At 40.1% G+C, this 17,449-nt stretch overlaps 1 long non-coding RNA gene and 1 pseudogene across 1 annotated transcript in view; one reads left to right on the top strand and one right to left on the bottom strand.

Moving 5' to 3' along the window:
* Positions 1-642: 642 nt before the first annotated feature.
* Positions 643-17,449, top strand: part of LOC112476817 — a 113,761-nt gene continuing 96,954 nt past the window's right edge. The window contains exon 1 of the long non-coding RNA XR_003045219.1: positions 643-2,298. This is a non-coding gene — a long non-coding RNA (uncharacterized LOC112476817). The remainder of the gene's footprint in view (positions 2,299-17,449) is intronic.
* On the bottom strand, positions 13,732-13,850 carry LOC112476868 (annotated as a pseudogene).

Below are 17,449 nucleotides of genomic sequence, written 5' to 3'. Positions count from 1 at the left end.
AACAGAAAATAACTGGAAATCTGATGAACACATTAACCATTTTGAACATGATAAAACAAAAATAAATGAGCCTTGCATCAAGTTCCCTGCACAGAGTTGTCGTGTCTCTTTAATCTAGGGTAATTCTCTAGAGTTTTTGTCCTTTAAGATATTTTTCATGATTTCTGGCCAACTGTTTCACAGCATGTCCCTCAATTGGGATTTGTCTGATTTTCCAGGTAAACATTTTCTTTTCCAGGAGTACTCCATGAATGATGATGTGTCCTCCGAGCTTTACATCAAGGGGCATGTGATATACAATTATTGTCCAACTTTTGGTTAATTTTGATAGTTCAGTTACTGTGGTGTCCACCAGATTTATCCATTGTAAAGGTCCTCTGCGTCTTTGTAATAAGTAATCTGTGGGATGATTTTTGACAATAAATAGCATTCTTAATAACAGATCTACGACATTGTTTCAAAGAAAAATGGTCCGTAAGGAAACTTTGTCAAGTTGGAAGGAGTCATTTCAACAAACCTCTAGTGAGCACCCACTAAACTATGTTATTTATGCTAGGCGTGAAGACCAAACTGGTGAAGACTGACAAGCAAAGAGTACATAAATGCTAAAACGGGGCAAAATACCACAGGAGAATTGGGGAGTGGCAAAGACCTCATTAAATGTGAGGAAAGGGAAGCTCAGAGATATAAAATGACTTGACCAAGATTTTAGATAAGAGTGGCAGGGGTGAGATTAGAACTCTGGTTTTTCTGATGCCCACTCCAGTATTTTTTCTTTGACAGCATCCAAAGGCTCTATTGTGATGCTGGTTCTCCAGAACAGGTGTAATATTTGTTAGTGAAAACAATGAATGATATCTATGTAACTAAAAGAACAAGCTTTCTCTAGACCTTCCATAAGGTGTTTTAGTGGAACTTTTATTTGGTTAATTTAAATTATGTACATTGTGACATTAAACTCACTAGAGACCTACTCTAGTTTTGTCTCAGGGAAAGGTTTCCTCACAGTAACAATGACACAAGCAGATACGGTACACAACCAGATATTACTCATGTGCCGCACCTTAAAACTACCACAGAACAAGTTTTCTATTCACAAATCCGGAAACACTTCAGAGTTATCTAACTCTTACATCCTGAGAATAACTAATTACAGCTGATACATAATTCCTTTATTGTGTACAGTGTTTTTTATATGTATCACTGGAGTCTCGAAAACAAGTTTTGCCTTTAGATTTATGAATATCTATTGTTACTTAATTTTCAGAATCGATAAATAAGGGGGAACAGTCGTATACACACTTTCGCTCATTCGCTTATATTCATTCAGACAGTCCTAGTGGGACTATAGCAGGTTCATGAAAAGCTGGACCTAGAGGTGTGCCTTTTTAGGCTCTGCTTGGTGAATCGTGCTTTTGAGCTGTTTTCGACCTGTAGACACTGGTGTCCTCCCTGGGCTGAGCGAGTTCAAGGAGAAATAGGTGGCTGCAGGGAAAATGCAAGCTGGATAAGCTCTATTTTGCCCCTTCAATAGTTTCAGAACTATTTTTAACCGTGAAGGCCACGATTATCTTTTGCCCTTTGCTCACTCTGCCCTCCTCCCCATAAGGAATCTCATAATAGTCTTCCTGTTTTATGTAAGCGATTTAATTAAATAGTTATGGCATTTACAATTTTTATGGAAGGGCTCTGGCGATAACTCAGTCGCCACAAGCCGCTGAAGGGCCATCACGGATTAAGAGGCAGGTTTCCCGGAGGGCTCCACCGTGGGGCAAGTGACTGAAGCGGGCAGGTCAGTTGGGAAGTCCTTTACCCTTTTCTATGAACTCTGTGATAGCCTGGCACCCCACACCCCGTCAGACAAGTGACTCGAGCGTACTCTCTGCTGCCTCCGCCAAACCTCATGGGACTCCACCCGGGGGGTAGCGGGGTGGGCGGGGGAAGGAGGCAATCATGCTCAGTTCCGCCGGCGAACACGTGCAAGGCTTGGCTGGGTTGCAGTGCCGTGGGGTACATGGGGCGAAATGATTTCACAAACGCCAAGAGGAAGGAGCGCGGAATATACGTCACTTCTAGGAAGCCTGGAAAATATCAAGCCGCGGGGTCTGCCGGGAAGAGCCGCTCACAAGCCAGAAGAACTGCAAGGCACAGGGCCACTCCGCGCACGCGCAGTGCGCTCTTCCTGCGCATGGTTGCGGTCGAGAGACTCCCTCCGCCAGCTGCCGGATCTAACTTGCCGGCCTTCTTACTAAGCCAGTCTGCGAACTCTGCGCCGCCGTGGCGCCCGCCTCTTGTGAGGTCAGTAGTAGGCTCCTCCCGCTCAGTTCGGATCTCTTAGAGCCGGAAAGGGCGGTGCCGTGCTCCTGCCCTGTATGAACCTCTTTTGTAAAGGAAAGCTCTTTTGTAATTTCCTGTCTTTAAACTATTCCCATTTCCTAATAAGGGTGAAAACTCAGGCAACCCTCACCCTAGTTCATTTCCTTCCAAGCTGGGAGTTCTGTTAAAATTACAGTGCAAATGTGTCATTACTAAGGTTTGGAAGCTTTTGCTTGTTTTTATGTGTTCTCTTAGTGTATAAATTGGAAGAAAGAGCGGTAAAATGGCAGCTTTGTATATGGAGGCTGAGATAAGCAGTATCTAGACTGGCTTGATGAAATTAATGTAATTTTAATTTAGTTGAAATGTAGTTTTTCTTCGAATTACACAGGAGTGGCATCTTGAAAGGCTGGGTATATAAAGCAGTTAAGGAGCCTTGAGGAGTGCTTAATTGTTTTGTCAGCTATTTAAAGTCAAAATGACAATCAAGATATATTAGAAATAAAACAGTTTAAATTTATAAAGGGTGAAGGTTTTTGTCTAAGTTTTATGGATAATGAAATAGGCCCCGACATTTCTGTGACTTACCCAAGACGGGTGGAATTCAGGCCACTGCTTTCACCATGCCGATACTCTGGGTAGTTAGACTAAGGCTGTCTTCAGAACGGGTTAGCCCTGGGCATGTATTGCCTCCTTTTCTTGCCTTTCTCCCTCACGATTTTTTCCCTTTTCCATGATTTTTGTTCCCTTCCTGAGTTCTCTCCTCTTGTATCTCCTCCCCTTGCTTTATTTCTTTAACTTCCTGTTTTCTTGATAGTTGAGCCAGCCTTTCCTTCCTTTCCTTTAAATATCTCTCCTTTAAACAACCATAATAGGAAATAAAAGAATTTTTATAGTTTATTTTTATAATGGTTATTTTCTTGTTTTAAGGATTTGGGGGGCGGGGAGGTTAGGAGGAAGTTCATATAGATAGATACAAAATTTCCTCTAGTAAAAGCTGCCTTCTACTTCCATAGCTGCTTAGTGAAAGTAGGTTGTGTGTGTGTGTGTGTGTGTGTAGTGAAGATAAGACAGGGAGTAGTAGAAAGGGAGTGTGTAGTGAACTGTTTAAATCAGAAACGGGAAGAAAAATAATCCATATAAACAGGTGCTCTAAATGATGTTAAACTCAATTCAAAATAACATAGCTGCAGGTTCTATAAAACACAAGAAACATCATTTCCAATCAGTCCCTGCACATGCCTCTGTGATGCATTTCCTTAGATGATTTGGTCCTTTCACAGAATAAACCTGGTGCTTTAGCTGCCCCAGAAGAAATAAACATTCTATCTGTGAAATATATCAATGTTTCCAGACTATGAGGCCACCTCGTAGGCTTCTCAATGTAGTGGCACCTGTTCCTAGTTCTTCCAGCGGATGTTATCCTTGCTACATTTGGGAAACAAAGCACAGAGAGTCACTTGCCTAACATAAACCTCCAGGGAGGCAGAGTTTCTGATGCTTTTTCCAATTCCATACTCTGAGAGTCTAATAAGGAATTAGTGTCTAAAATGAATACTAGAATTCACTAAAATATACTAATACTAACTGACTAGGGTTTGTTCTTATTAATAACACCAGCATTCATGGGCTAAAATTTGAAACAGGCTCAAAGAGCAAGTTTGGCAAACCCTATCCTTTCTTACAACAAAGATGGTAACTCTCACTATTAACAAGCAATTTGAACAGAAAGCACTAGCAAGGTTAGTTAGCAGGTTTTATATGTTTCATTGCTCTGCAGCTATAATAGAAAATATCAGTGGGACAATACACATGCACAAAGATTACTTCAAGTTATTTGGCAAAACTATTCCAAACTATATGGTAAATTTCCATTCTGCAGATAATTGGAATATTTTTGAATAATGAATCTATCCATTCATATTGATAGCTCTTTGACCCTTATAGTCTATTGTAGTTGCTACTGCTTTGTAATCAATTGACCCAAATTTAGCATCTTGAAACAACCATTTTATTATGTTCGCAGGTTCTGTGGGTCAGGAATTCAGACTGGGCACAGCAGGGATGTTTGATCTTTCCTTCTTGAGGTCTCAGGTCTTATCCCTTGTACTGGGCTGGTCAAAGAGTAGGCGGCTGACAGGAGCACCTGCACTTGACTTCTGTACAGCTAGTGGTCTCATGGTAGTTAGACTTTTCCGTGGCAGCTCAGACCTCCAAGCTAGAATGTTCTTCTGTATAAGCAGATGCTTCATGGCCTTTAATAACTCAGTCTCACTATTTGGTCCACTGTACTATGTTGGTTAAAGGAGTCATAAGGCTGCCCAGATTCAAGAAATTTGCCCCAGACACCCCGCCTTGACCTCCACGAGAGGAGTGTCAAAAGACTTGGAACCATGTCCCAAACTTCCACTTACTCTATATTCAGCTCTTTCATACTCATATTCAACTTGAAAACATTTTCCCTTGAGATATTTTCTCAAAGTGAGTATAACATAAAATCTTCTACATAGGGCCTAAGGCCACTGAAATCACCATGTGATGATTTTTCTTTCTTAGGGAAGCAGATGGAATGATCAGAGTGTGCTGGCTGTTTCTAAACAAGGCTTGCCAATATCTGTGTCCCTTCCAAAAAATGGGCTGTATTTCTTTAGTGAGAGAGAACATGAAATCATCCCTCATGCTTGCTTGTTTGCTTTTACTCTTTGCTCTTGGGATATACCTGTCTCTGCAAATTGACTGAACAGAAGCTTGTCTGCTAGTATCCCAATGAAAGTAGTTAAACTATGCCCCAGTTCCTGGATTAGGGTAAAGCAAGTGAGGCACTTACTTCAGCTGCAAATTTTAAGGAGGTGCCAAAAAACTCAGTAATCAAGATAAATATTTTAATGCAGTATTTTTAAAAATCAAAATTAATGCTAAACAATCCATAAAAATATCAAAATTTTAAACAAAGACAGTGGATTCATTTTCTAGGGCTGCTGTAACTAAGTACCATGAATTAGGTGACTAAAAACAACAGAAATGTGTTGTCTGCCAATTCTGGAGGCTAGAGGCACCCAGGGAGAAACCCCATGCCTCTCTGCTAGCATCTCGTGATGGCTGCCATCTTTGGCGTTTCTTGCCTAGTAGCTGCATTATTCCAGTCTCTGCCTCCATCTTCACATGACCTTCTTTGTGTGTCTCCGTGTCTCTCCTCTTCTTATAATAATACCAGTCATTGGCTTTAGGGCCCACCCTAATCCAGGAGGCTCTCAACCTAATTAATTGCATCTTCAAAGACCCTGTTTCCAAGTAAGGTCACAATCCTAGGTTCCAGGTGGATGTGAATTTTGGGGAGATGCTATGTAACACCACAGGCAGTATCGGTATTACTGATTTTTCCTTTTCCCCAGGATCCAATATGGCTCAGCATGGCACCTCCCATTTTAGTAGCTTGCATGGATTAGCCACTGCCAGGTGAGCAGCTATTACATCAGCTCTGGGGCCCAAGGCTGAGAAGGCTGCTCTGTACATTCTTCCTGAGAAGTTTCACCCACTTACCTGCTTTAGCTTCCATATACCTATTTGATGACTCCAAAATCTCTCTTTCCAGTCTCTCTGCTCTCCTGAGTTCTGTACTCCTTTTTCCAATGGCTCCTAGACATCCCAATTTGTTAGCTTACAGGCATCTCAAATTTAACTTATATCTTACTGAAGCATTCATGTCTCCCTGTCCTCTTTTGCTGTCTCCTTTATAGGCACGATCAGCCCTATGCGCTCCCCAAACAAGCCCTTGAGAGGCATTCTTGACTCTGGTCTCCTCCCCTCCCCCAACATTTCCTTGGTTCCACTTCAGAGATGATTCCGGGTCACCAACCTCTGCCATAGCTCATAGGTCTTTAACAGCAGGATATGCAGATGTTCCTCTAGAATCTTAAGTTCATCATGATCTGCTTGGAAAATAGGAAGAGTTGTTGTGACTTTGTTACAGGTTTAGATATTAAGCATAGTTTGCCTCAGAAAGCACAATGATGACAGATAATTTTGTAGTTGTCAGTGTGACTTGGACATTATGTTTTGATGTTTGGTATTGCTAAACTTGGTTGCTCCAAGCAAATTATTTTTATTCTGTCTCATCTATAAATGCTCCCTTTACCTCCCTGATATCACAGAAACCCTGCTCTCTCCAGGACACTGTCCGCGCAGCCCTCTCTAGTGTGGCTGTTCACAGGCCTCCTGTTGCCCCTGGGCCTGGAGGGGGGTGAGTGGGAGTTGGGGGTTTGGGGAATAGATGTTCTCTTTTCTCCTTCTGGCCGCTTCCAGACCGTTTCTCCCCCTTTTCTGCACCCCTCCTCCCAGCGTCAGACTATATTCTCCTCCACAGTGCAGTCATTTATGGACTCCTGGGTCCTCCCTACCTCACCCCCCGCCTTTTATTTTAAAAAAAGATTTTTATCTCCAGGTTCACTGTCATTCTCTGAAGCAACTCCTGATTTCAGTATCCAAGTGAGTGACCTTCTAATAACCAGGCCTCATGGTTCCTTTACCTGCCCTTCTCCAATAATCATGCCGTCTCTCCTTAACAGCTGCTCAGCCCCCATGGACCTGCTCTAAGCTTTGTCTCAGCACATCTCAGCTATAATCTCAGTCTCAGTCCATACCTCCAATCTTTGCAGCTAAGTCCTTCCTGCAGTCCTTTTGACTCACGCCATTTCTCAAAATTCTCCTTATTCTCCTGGCTTGAATTTCATGCATAGTTATTTTAATCACTCCCTTGGAAAACTCTCAGCTCCCACCATAAACCCACCCAGCATGCCATAGCTCTAGAAAAACACTTGAGCATGCCAAATGGGCTTACTTTAAATGCGCGACCTCACAGCAATCCTAAGTGGACCTTTTATTCTGTCTGTCAATCACGCATTTCCCTGGAATTGGAACATTCACCCTAGATAACTCGTCTAGATAACATGTACACTCTCCTAGATAACTAGTTTTCACACGTTCCTGATTTCTTATAACCTCCAATACCTCTCCCATCCTCACTCTTTCAGTCTTCTTAAGAAAACAGAAATTACCCGAACAGAACTCACATGGCTCTTAGCACCACCCTCCATCCCATCGGGACTGCGTACTCAGCCTCCCCTCCTGTTTCTGTGCTTGGACTGTCCATGCTCCTAGCTCTGCCTAAGATCGATTATCAATTGTTAAAAAGAAGCTATACACCCAGAATGGAGTCACTTTTGCTAAGCCCCACCAAGGCGTAATACCTAACCTAACCACAGTTTTAGCAGCTCCCAGGAGTGAATTTTAAACCTGTCAGTCTGGAATTTCCTGGTCAGCTCTAGTGAGGTCATCTGCCTGATAAGACTCCTTGTCTTCCCCTAAGAGAAAGTGACAATGCCTGAAATAATCCACTCTTTTAACTTTCTTGTCTCACCCTCTTTCTGCCAATGAAAATCATCTATTTTATGCAAACCCTCAATCCCTCAGAGGTCCTTTCTACTTACTGGATGAGGTGCTGCCTGATTCATGAATTGCTTAATAAAACTAATTAGGTATTCAAATTTACTCGGTTGAATTTTGTTCTTTAACACAACCAGTTAATACAATTATCAATCAATGAATATTTTCATCAGCACACAATCTGTGTTTTGCTTAATTAAAAACCAAATTTCTCTCACATCTCTTCTAGCTACTGTTCCATTTTTCCTGCTCTCCTTCACAGCAAACACCTCAACACTTCAACTCCACTTTGCATTCTTTCATGGACCCATTCAAACCAGGTCTCACCCTTGCCATGCCACCAAACCTGTTCTTGTCAAGGTCGTAATGACTGTCACGTACCATGGGTTAAGTCTCACACCTCATCATTCTTGACCTTCCAGCAGCTGTGGCATAGTGGCCTCCTAATTGGCTTCACTGTTTGTACCCATGTCCCACTTCAGTCTGTTCTAGCACAGAAGCCACAGTGGTCCTTTTAACACCTAAATCAACTCTTTTCATTTCTCTGCTCAATAAATTCAGAGCAAAAGCCCAAATCCATACCATGTCATAAAAACCTCCCTGAACATACCTCTCAGGAACTCTGGAAGCTTCTGTTACTCTCTCCTTCCCCACTCCTCTCTAGCCACACTGGGTGCCTGGTTGTTCTTCACCAGTCCCAGACATATTTTCCCTCAGGACATTTCTGCAGGGACTTTACTCTGCCCTGATGGCTCTTTCTCTCTCTACCATTATTATCTGCCTCTTTCCTCAGTCCTTCATACCCGCCACTGGAATGACACCCAACCGAAGACATGACGGCTGCTCTCTTCCATTATTGCTGTAATCTCACTGCTAAGGACAATGCTAGACACATAGTGGGCCCTTGTCCAATATTTGTTGAATGACTAGAAGACTGTTATGCTTTGTCTTGACCTTGTGCCTTCCAGCATGTTATGTTGCCTTGGTCTGGAATGCCCTTTTTCCCAGTCCCTGGAAAGTATTAATTTTTTCAGACTCCCTTTTTTTTTGGTGAAAAGTCTTTTTTCCTGTAGGCAGTCTTCCTTCTCTATCAACCATACTGGTGATTTTAAATAACTACTGTACCTTTATCATACTTAAGAAATTTGACATTGACACAATAATATATTTTCTAATATGTAGTCCCTTTTCAAATTTCCCCAAACTATCCCAGTAATGTCTTCATGAATTTTTAAAAAATTTAACTCAAAATTTAATCAAGGCTCATACATCATCTTCTTTTTAAAATTCACTTTGTTTTTAATGTGTCTATCACTACACAATTTCATGTTCATAATTTCCAAGAGAAGAGTTAAATCCCCTCTCAGCAAGATCAAATAAATGAGAAAATCTATTTTTTTTTTCTTTTGGAGATGCCCTCCCATAGGTCTTTATCCATATAAGTTCTGTGTATCACAGGCCAGCTGCACAGCCTCCTCATGACACTTCCCTTCACCACCACCCAAGAATTCCCTTGACCTCTCTCCTAGGTTGGATTCCATGTGTCCTGAATCCCAGGTCTCTCTCTGTCTTGATTTAATCCCTTGATTTGGTAGAAAACACCCTTCAGTAGCTTCTTGTGAAAGGGTGCATTGCAGATAAGTTTTCTAAGAACTTACATGTCTAAGAAGACCTGTATTCTACCCTCAAACTCTGTGGAGAGTTTGGTTGGGTATAGAATTCTAGGTGTAACAATAATTTATCCTTAATTATTTGAAGGTGTTGTTCTATTGACTTCTACTTTCCAATGTGGTTTAGACATCCAATATGTTCTGTTTACTTGTTCTATGTGTATAACTGTCACCCCTAGGGCTTTTAGGATTATTTCTTTATCCTTCATGTTCTGAAACTGTACAGCAATATGCCTTAGATTTTTTTTTTTTTTTTTTTTTAATTCAGTAAGCTGGGTACTAGGTAAATGCATTCAATCTGGAAACTCATTGCTTACAATTTGGGAAAATGTTCTTTTATTATTTTCCTCCTTTTGATTTATTCTCATTTCTCTTTCTGAAACTTGTTATTTTGATGCTGAGGAGCCTGGATTTACTCCTAATTTTCCTATCATTTTTTTTTCTTACTTTCTTCTTTTTTTTCTTTTCCTTTTTGTTTTATTAGTTTAAAAAAATTCTCTTCTAACCTTCCTGTTGAAATCATTTTCATTATAGTTATTATACTTTTAGTTTCCAAAAGCCCTTTCTTTTTTCTGATTGCTTCTTTTTAAGAAAACTTTTTAATAACACATTATTCTAGTGTCACAAGTCCAGCAGCTTTTCTTCTTTTTTGAAGGATATTAGTTAGTTTCTTCGAAATTTTCTTCTGTTGTCTACATTGCCTCTATTTCTTTTCAGACTTTTTTTTTCCTTTATGCTTTGGTCTATGTCTTTTATGTTGGAGGCTTTCCTAAAATATCTGCTGATTCTTGGCTGTCTGTATTTAAGAGTGAGTATGGAAAAGGCTGATTTTGGTGGGAAGAGGGAAGTATGAGAGTGGTGAACTTCACTGGAGGATTAACAAACTAGTAGTGAACCCACTCCTAGTGGGCTTGCCCTATGTTAGCACACAGAGGATCCATCATTTTCACCTTTGAGAATTCATCAGTTTGCTTTGGAAGGAGCAAATTCACCAGTCTGACAGCTTTCTGGAAAATGAATGGGCAAAGAGACTGGGAGGTCTTGAAGACTAGTATGCCCTTTCCTTTCCCGCCTGGAGGAGTGGGGGGATAGGGAGGTTAGGGGTCTGAGGGGTCGGGGTGGGGCACTTTTGATCTCTGAGCCCTCAGGGTTCTGTTGTGGGATAGGCTTGCTTCTCACTTGTTCCCCTCTGTTGGTACTTGGGTTTCACCTTTTTTCTAGGTTGGTTACACACAGCCATTGGTTGCCAGCTTCCTAAAAATGCGATTTTGTCTTCTTTTTCTTCCTCTTTTATTTTTTATTTCCTTGTGGATTTATAAATTTCATTTTCTTTTTCTGTCTTTTGAGGGGGGTTTGGGAGAGAGCAGAGATAAAAAGCATGTGTTCAATTCTCCATCTTTTTAGGTAGTCAATAATTCTTATTAAACTTTTTAGATGATCACTGCATGGTTTTTTTCTTAGAAGAGAACTTGTTCAATCACATATATAATTAAATATGCTGTGCTTTATTTTATCATGAGAATAGGTATTCCACCAGTTAAAGGAACTCCGTGTGTATTAGAGCCATCTAGTGGACAACTTGGAATTAGCACCACAGGCTTTTAGTACATGCGCTGCTGAAGCCAGCACAGCACCACAGACTATTTAAATCTTGACCCGTTGCTTCTAAAACATATAAAAAGATCTGGAAAACATCACTTAATCCTTGGTGTGTCTTTGCAAAAGCTCCTCAGATAGAAGTGTCTCCTCCATTACATGGAAAGAACACATATGTTAATTTTGTAAGTTATTTTAGTACCTATTTTATTTTATCTTTATGGCTATCTTATTGCTGAAAAAGTCTTATTGCTGAAATTTAGAATGTTACTCTGCTAATATCCTTGTGGGGGATGAAAAAATAACTGACATAACTATTATCCTTTCTTTATAACAGCATTTTATTCAGTGAGGATTAGATTCTATTTCTTTCTCCTCTGGGATGTTTCACAAGTCCATGGCTGGCCTTTCCTAAGAATTAATTGAAAAGGAAATGGCAGATTCGATTAGGCTGCTGGACCCAGTAAAATGACAGAGGCCAGGCTTGGAGGTACCCATGGCCAGCAGAGACAGCTGTTAGTGAATTATGCTGCTCTGTGGTTATTAAGACTTCACGTTACACTGGTGAATTGAAACGACATAACTTAGCCAGTCTCTCAATCTTACCCTCAATAATTTACCTTTTTTTTTTTTTTAAATGATCTAAAGAAGATTTCAGGCAGAAATTTAAAATTACTTCTTTCTTTTCATTACCCCAAAAGGATTTTATGTCTGTAGCTGCAGAACTTGCTGTAGCTATTCCAAAGCCTCAATCAAGCCGACTCCTGAGAGTTCCCACAGTGTCAAAATATACGAATCGTCAGTGCTTGAACCAAGTGCAAACCAATTAAGGTTTTAACTAGATCAAGTGTGAGCTGAAATGTGCTATACAATTTAAATACCATCTAGTGACTAAGTGTCATTTTTAGTTCTTATTCAAAACAGTTTTGATTTCTTCTACTACTTTTCGTAGGTTGATTTACCAAATAGGTTAGAGTCAGGGATATTATAGCTGCTTCTGCTCTTGGAGTGAAATGAAATTGGGTTATTGCCTCATCATAAAAAAAAAAAATGTTTAACAGCTTGAAAGGTGCACAAGTCTCAGCTCTTGTGCACCTGCTAGATTCTAGATGCATTTGCTTATATGGCTACAAAACAAAGATTTGTTGCTTAGTTTGGTTACTATGTCATTAAGTAACACCAGTAGTTATGATTTATTACTTTGTAGTTGAAAAATAAAAAAAAGTATATATGTAACATCAGGTAACTAGTATGAGAACAAAATTCTAAATACTGATGGCCAGAAGATTTAGAGGATTAACCATCAGTCTCAGAAAATACAAGAGCCATGAGCATTATGGACATAATTTGCCCATAAATGGATGCCATGGACAAGCAAATTAGTGTAATAATAATAATAGCAATGGTAGTAGCAGCAGCTATCATGCATTGAATGCTTATATCCCAGACACTGTTCAGAGTGCTCTATATGTATTAACTCATTTGATTTTCACAGTAACCTAATGAGCTAAGTACTGTTGTTATACCATTATATAGAAAAAACGAGGCATAGAGTGGTTAAATTGCATGCCTACTTGGCTGAGTGGGGATCGGAATATTTGAGGTGCCCCTTGGTCTCTTAGCTGGTTTGGAATTTGTTTAGTACCATTTTGGTAGAAGGATCCTTGGAGAATCATGAAAGTCCCTTTAATAGAACCAGGGCACAGTTAGCACTTGATCATTCTGGGCTGGGGCTCCAGGTAAGGTTTGTGGATGTTGGCTCAAGGATGAGGCTGTGCAAACCAGGCCTCCTCTGTGTCCCTGGCCAGATCAGCTTTGGTTAGACCCACCTGCTCTTTTGGCTCTGTGGGGTGGGGGTCAGGAGGAACTGCCCCTGGAGAACTGAGAGTAGATTTTACTTTTGTATAATTGTGGTCTCGTGTTATTTGTAACCTCCTTTTCCAGCTCTTTACTCCAAGTAGGGAGTGGATTGATTTGAGTATAACCAAACTAGCTGTGGTCATTCAATAAATAGGACATTATTAAGCATTATTCTTCTTGTTTATCACAAGTCTGGTTCTTTCACTTCAGGCATGTGACCATTTAAAAGCCTTAAAGATAACAAGTGAGTTTGATACCTTCTGTAGTGCTTTGCTGATTTCAATGAGCCTCACAAAGTGTTCTTGAGGTCGGTAACAATAGGTTTATTATTCTTGGTGTACAGATAAGGAAACTGGGACTCAGAGAGATTAAATTTTTGCTTGCCGAAATTCACATGAGTACTGCCCATAGAATTGAGACTAGGACATTCATTGCATTTATTAACACACACGCGTGCACACACACACACACATACACACACACACACAGATTTTTCCAGGCACATAGTATGAATCTGTGTGCATACATAAATGCCAATGTCATTTGAATATTAGGTAAGGTAGCCTGATGTAAAAGTGAAAATTATGCTAATTGCAATTTTATCGTCTGTTTTTTACTTTCTTAGTTACTGTTCAGAGATCTTTAAAAGAAAGTCAGATAATCAAATCAACTATATAGGATAGCAGTTTACGTGTTTTACAGCCCCAAAAGGAAGAATCTAGGTAATTTTTCAAAGTTTATTTTAGTCCTCTATATTCTATTTTTTTTTTAGGTGAGGCAACCCTTGGTTGACCTCACAGATTGCAAGGACTTTGTCAGTTTATAATCCCTTATTTTTTATTTTTTATGCCTACAGCACCTGGTCTTCTTGGGTGGTCTCTCATCCAAGTACTAACTAGGCCTGACCTTGCTTAGCTTCCGAGATCAGACGGGATCGGGCTTATTCAGGGTGGCATGGTCGTAGAGTATATTCTATTTTTAATTTTAAAAAATGTAGAATTCTAATTCTTTAAACAATTTTATTTTCAAAATGAATACCTCTGTAGCAGTTTTACAAGCTTATTATGCCTGATACAGTTTATCCAGAAGGAGGCAGCATTTTACTATTAAATTGATGCTTCTGCAAAGATTCTAATAAATATTTTTTTCTTTAAAGATGTAGACTACCTAATCACACATATCCACAAACCTTTCAGGGCAAAGATTCAGAGCTATGATTAGAACTTTGCATATTGAAACAGTTAGAAAAGCCAAATTCTGCTGAGATTAACTGCATTTAAAATTATCAGTAGCATATATGGTGGCCAAATTCATTGGCAGGAACTGGTTTTGCAGTAAAGATATAATTAAAATATAGAGTTGAACAGAAGATGGAGTAGAAGAAAGAGAAAATGAATGATTCAATTATTACTAACTTGTAAAAAATAAGTATTTGGTCAACCAGAGATCAACGTTAGAGAAAAACCCTTTAATTCACTACAAAATAAGGGTAATGAATTAGTTTTAATCATCCACCTAATTTTATAAATATAACTTGCTTCTTTCCTTGTTTTCATAGAATCACAGTCTCTTTAGAAGGGATCTTGAAATTTTATGTGATACATTTCTGTGATTGCAGGTCAGAACTCATTTCATTCTAGGGAAGTGAGAGTTGCTCTGCTTTCCAAAAGTCACCTCATTAACGTAGCAGAAGACACCTTTATTACTCTTATCACTTAGGAAATTCCAAGAGTTTTAGGGCCTCTGTGCCAGGATAGGAGGAAAACCAAATATATATATTTTTATCGTAAATCACAACATCATAGCAGGGATTAGGAAAAAGTTAGATTATTTAATATTCTCCATTAAGTAGAGATAAATTGGCTACATAAGTATGTAATGGGAATACTATTTAAAAACTGATACAATAATTTTATCTTTCATAATTCCTGTTCTTCCTCCACCTTTCACCATGAAGGCTTATTTCCCAGGGAAGGAAAGGACAGTATCAAAGAAGTTCTGAAGGAAATGGTAATGATCAGTGTTTTCCACCCGATAGGAGGAGAAAGTAGACAACACTGAGTTTCTAGTTAGCTGGGTGTGTATTGTGGGGAATTGAAACCAGAGCCCTGCTAAGGCTGTGGCAGCAACAGGTGGGATGACCCCCAGTGCAGGCTTCCCTAGGGGGTGCTGGAAGCTGAGGTGGAGATTGACTTAGAGGATTTGCAGGGCCAGCCTGGGCTAAGGTAGGACCAGTTAACAGAGGAAAAGATACCTGAGATCCCCAGCTTCGCCAAAAGAACTGACCACTAATGCCACCAGAAGGTATGAGCAAGTAGTGCAAGGGACACCTATGAGGAGGCCAGCCCTGGGGTCAATTTTCCCTTTCAGCTTCTTCCAGAGATAAGTAATCTCTGCCCTATCCTCAAGCCTCATCTTTGGAGGTAGGCAGGAGTAGGGAGTAACAAGATAGGAGAGAAGAGGCTGTGAGGGAGTTTGAACTTTGAACTCACTGCATATTTATCTGGAAGGGACTGTTTAAACCAAAGTAACTGACTGATTCTTAACTGGCAAGTTTGTATCTCTCCCCTTATCCCATTCCACTCTACTCCTTCAAAAAGTGCCAATGGGGGTGTATTAGTTAGCTTGGGGTACCATGACAAAATACCATAGACTGAGTGGTTTAAATAACACAAGTTTATTTTCTCACAATTCAGGAGACTGGAAGTCTAAGACTAGGTGCAAGCAGATTTGGTTGCTGGTGAGAACCCTCCTCCTGGCCTGCCAACAGCCATCTTCTCATTATGTCCTTACATGGCAGAGAGAGAGAACTCTGGTGTCTCTTCCTCTTCTAATAATAACACTAAACCCATCCTGGGGCCCCCACCCTGATGACCTCTTGTAAACCTCCCAAAGGTCCCATTTCAAAATACCTTCCCATTGATGGTTAGGGCTTCAACATATTAATTTTGTGGGGGACAAAATTCAGTCTATGGCATGGGGTTTGTAAGAAAGTTTATCTGAGTTATAGAAAAACATGATACCACAATCTTTTGGTGTATATAAATTATAGTGTGTTGTTAAAAATTGTACAAGTATTTTTAGTTCTCCACCTCCCCGACCGTGGGAAAACTGTGTGTGTAGGTATGGGTGGGTAGAGAAATAGAATGAGAGGCTGGAGGGAGGGGGAGAGGAGGAATAACAAGAAGGTAGAAGGGAGAAAAAGAGAAAATTAGGTAGAGATGAAGAGAGAGAGAGGGAGAGACCTGGGAAAGGAGAGAGAGAGAAGGAGAGAGAGGAGAAGAGAGGAGAGAAGAGGAGAGGGAAGGAGGGGAGGGAAGAGGAGGAAGGGGCGGGGAGGGGAGAGGTGGGGAGAGGAAGAGAGGGCAGGAGAGACAGAGGAAGAGAGGGACTTAGAGCCTACTGGAGCAGGAGAGTTTGCCAGGAGGACTGGTATTTGGGGAGAAATTGGAATTAGAGGGGATTCTCGAGCAGTCTTGCTCTGTGATGTGTGATATGACACCCTCCTGATCTCAAGATGGCTTCTTTCAAGAAACACATTCCTGTTCCTCCCTTGTACAGTCGCTTTCCTGTTTTTATTCTGATACTTTGCTGTGTCAGTCGGGGCCCTTGGGGCCCTTAGGGTCATGCACTTTTCACACAGTGGTGATCCTGGCTAAAGTTTAACAAGTCCCCATTATTGTGAAGTCTGTCTTGTGTCTAATCTCTGTGTTGCTATTTATGACGACCCCTCCTGTTTGCTCTGCTGGAGAGTAGTCTGTCCCTGATATGCTTAACAGCCGTTATAAACTGAAGTCTGATGGGAAATCTACCTCCAAGTTTTTCTTTCCTAGCTGGAATAACCTTAGTTTCTTTGTTTCTTCCAGGTTGCTGTATGCTTTCCTTCTGAGTCATTTAATCATCTTTAGCCTTCCTTGGATTTGCCATGTGCTTCTTCAGCTAATTAGCCTAGAATAGGATTAGCAAATACCACACAGGGTGCTTGTCTCATGTGTTTCTGAGTCATACACTATCCCTTTTAACAACTTTACATTTATTTTCTTCAGGCTATTTGCTTAATTAAATAAAAGGTCAAATTTTAGTAGTAACGATCCCAGTGACTTCAACTATTTGCTGCATTATTCCAACTCCTTCAGACTTAGGTCTCTCTGCCTTTTGTGACATTGGCTAGAGAACGTTGGTGTTATATGATTTTTTTTTCTGATAGTTTATTTTTAGTGTAAAACTCTTAGTGAATATTTAGAGTTTGGTTTATTACAAACTTTAGAGTGTGTCTTTATGTAAAATGAGAGAACTCTATCATAAATCTCTATTTTGGTTCATTACTTGCCTTATGAGGCATATATACAAAAATACTGAACATTTCATTCAACCCTGTGGGACAAACTAGAAATTCTGAAGGATTGAATTTCAGCATAACAAATGAGAAAATTCCATACAACTAAGAGGAGATGGGAAGAAAGAAATAGTACATTTGTAATTTTCTGGGGAAAAAAATTTAAGAATGATTTTTTTTTTTTTTTATGTGTAGAAAAGAAGGGGAAAGGGTTCCAGATTTTATAAAA

This window comes from Pteropus alecto, unplaced genomic scaffold (assembly GCF_000325575.1).
Source record: "Pteropus alecto unplaced genomic scaffold, ASM32557v1 scaffold81, whole genome shotgun sequence".
Taxonomy (NCBI): Eukaryota; Metazoa; Chordata; class Mammalia; order Chiroptera; family Pteropodidae; genus Pteropus; species Pteropus alecto.
This window is presented reverse-complemented; position numbering and strand designations above follow the sequence as displayed.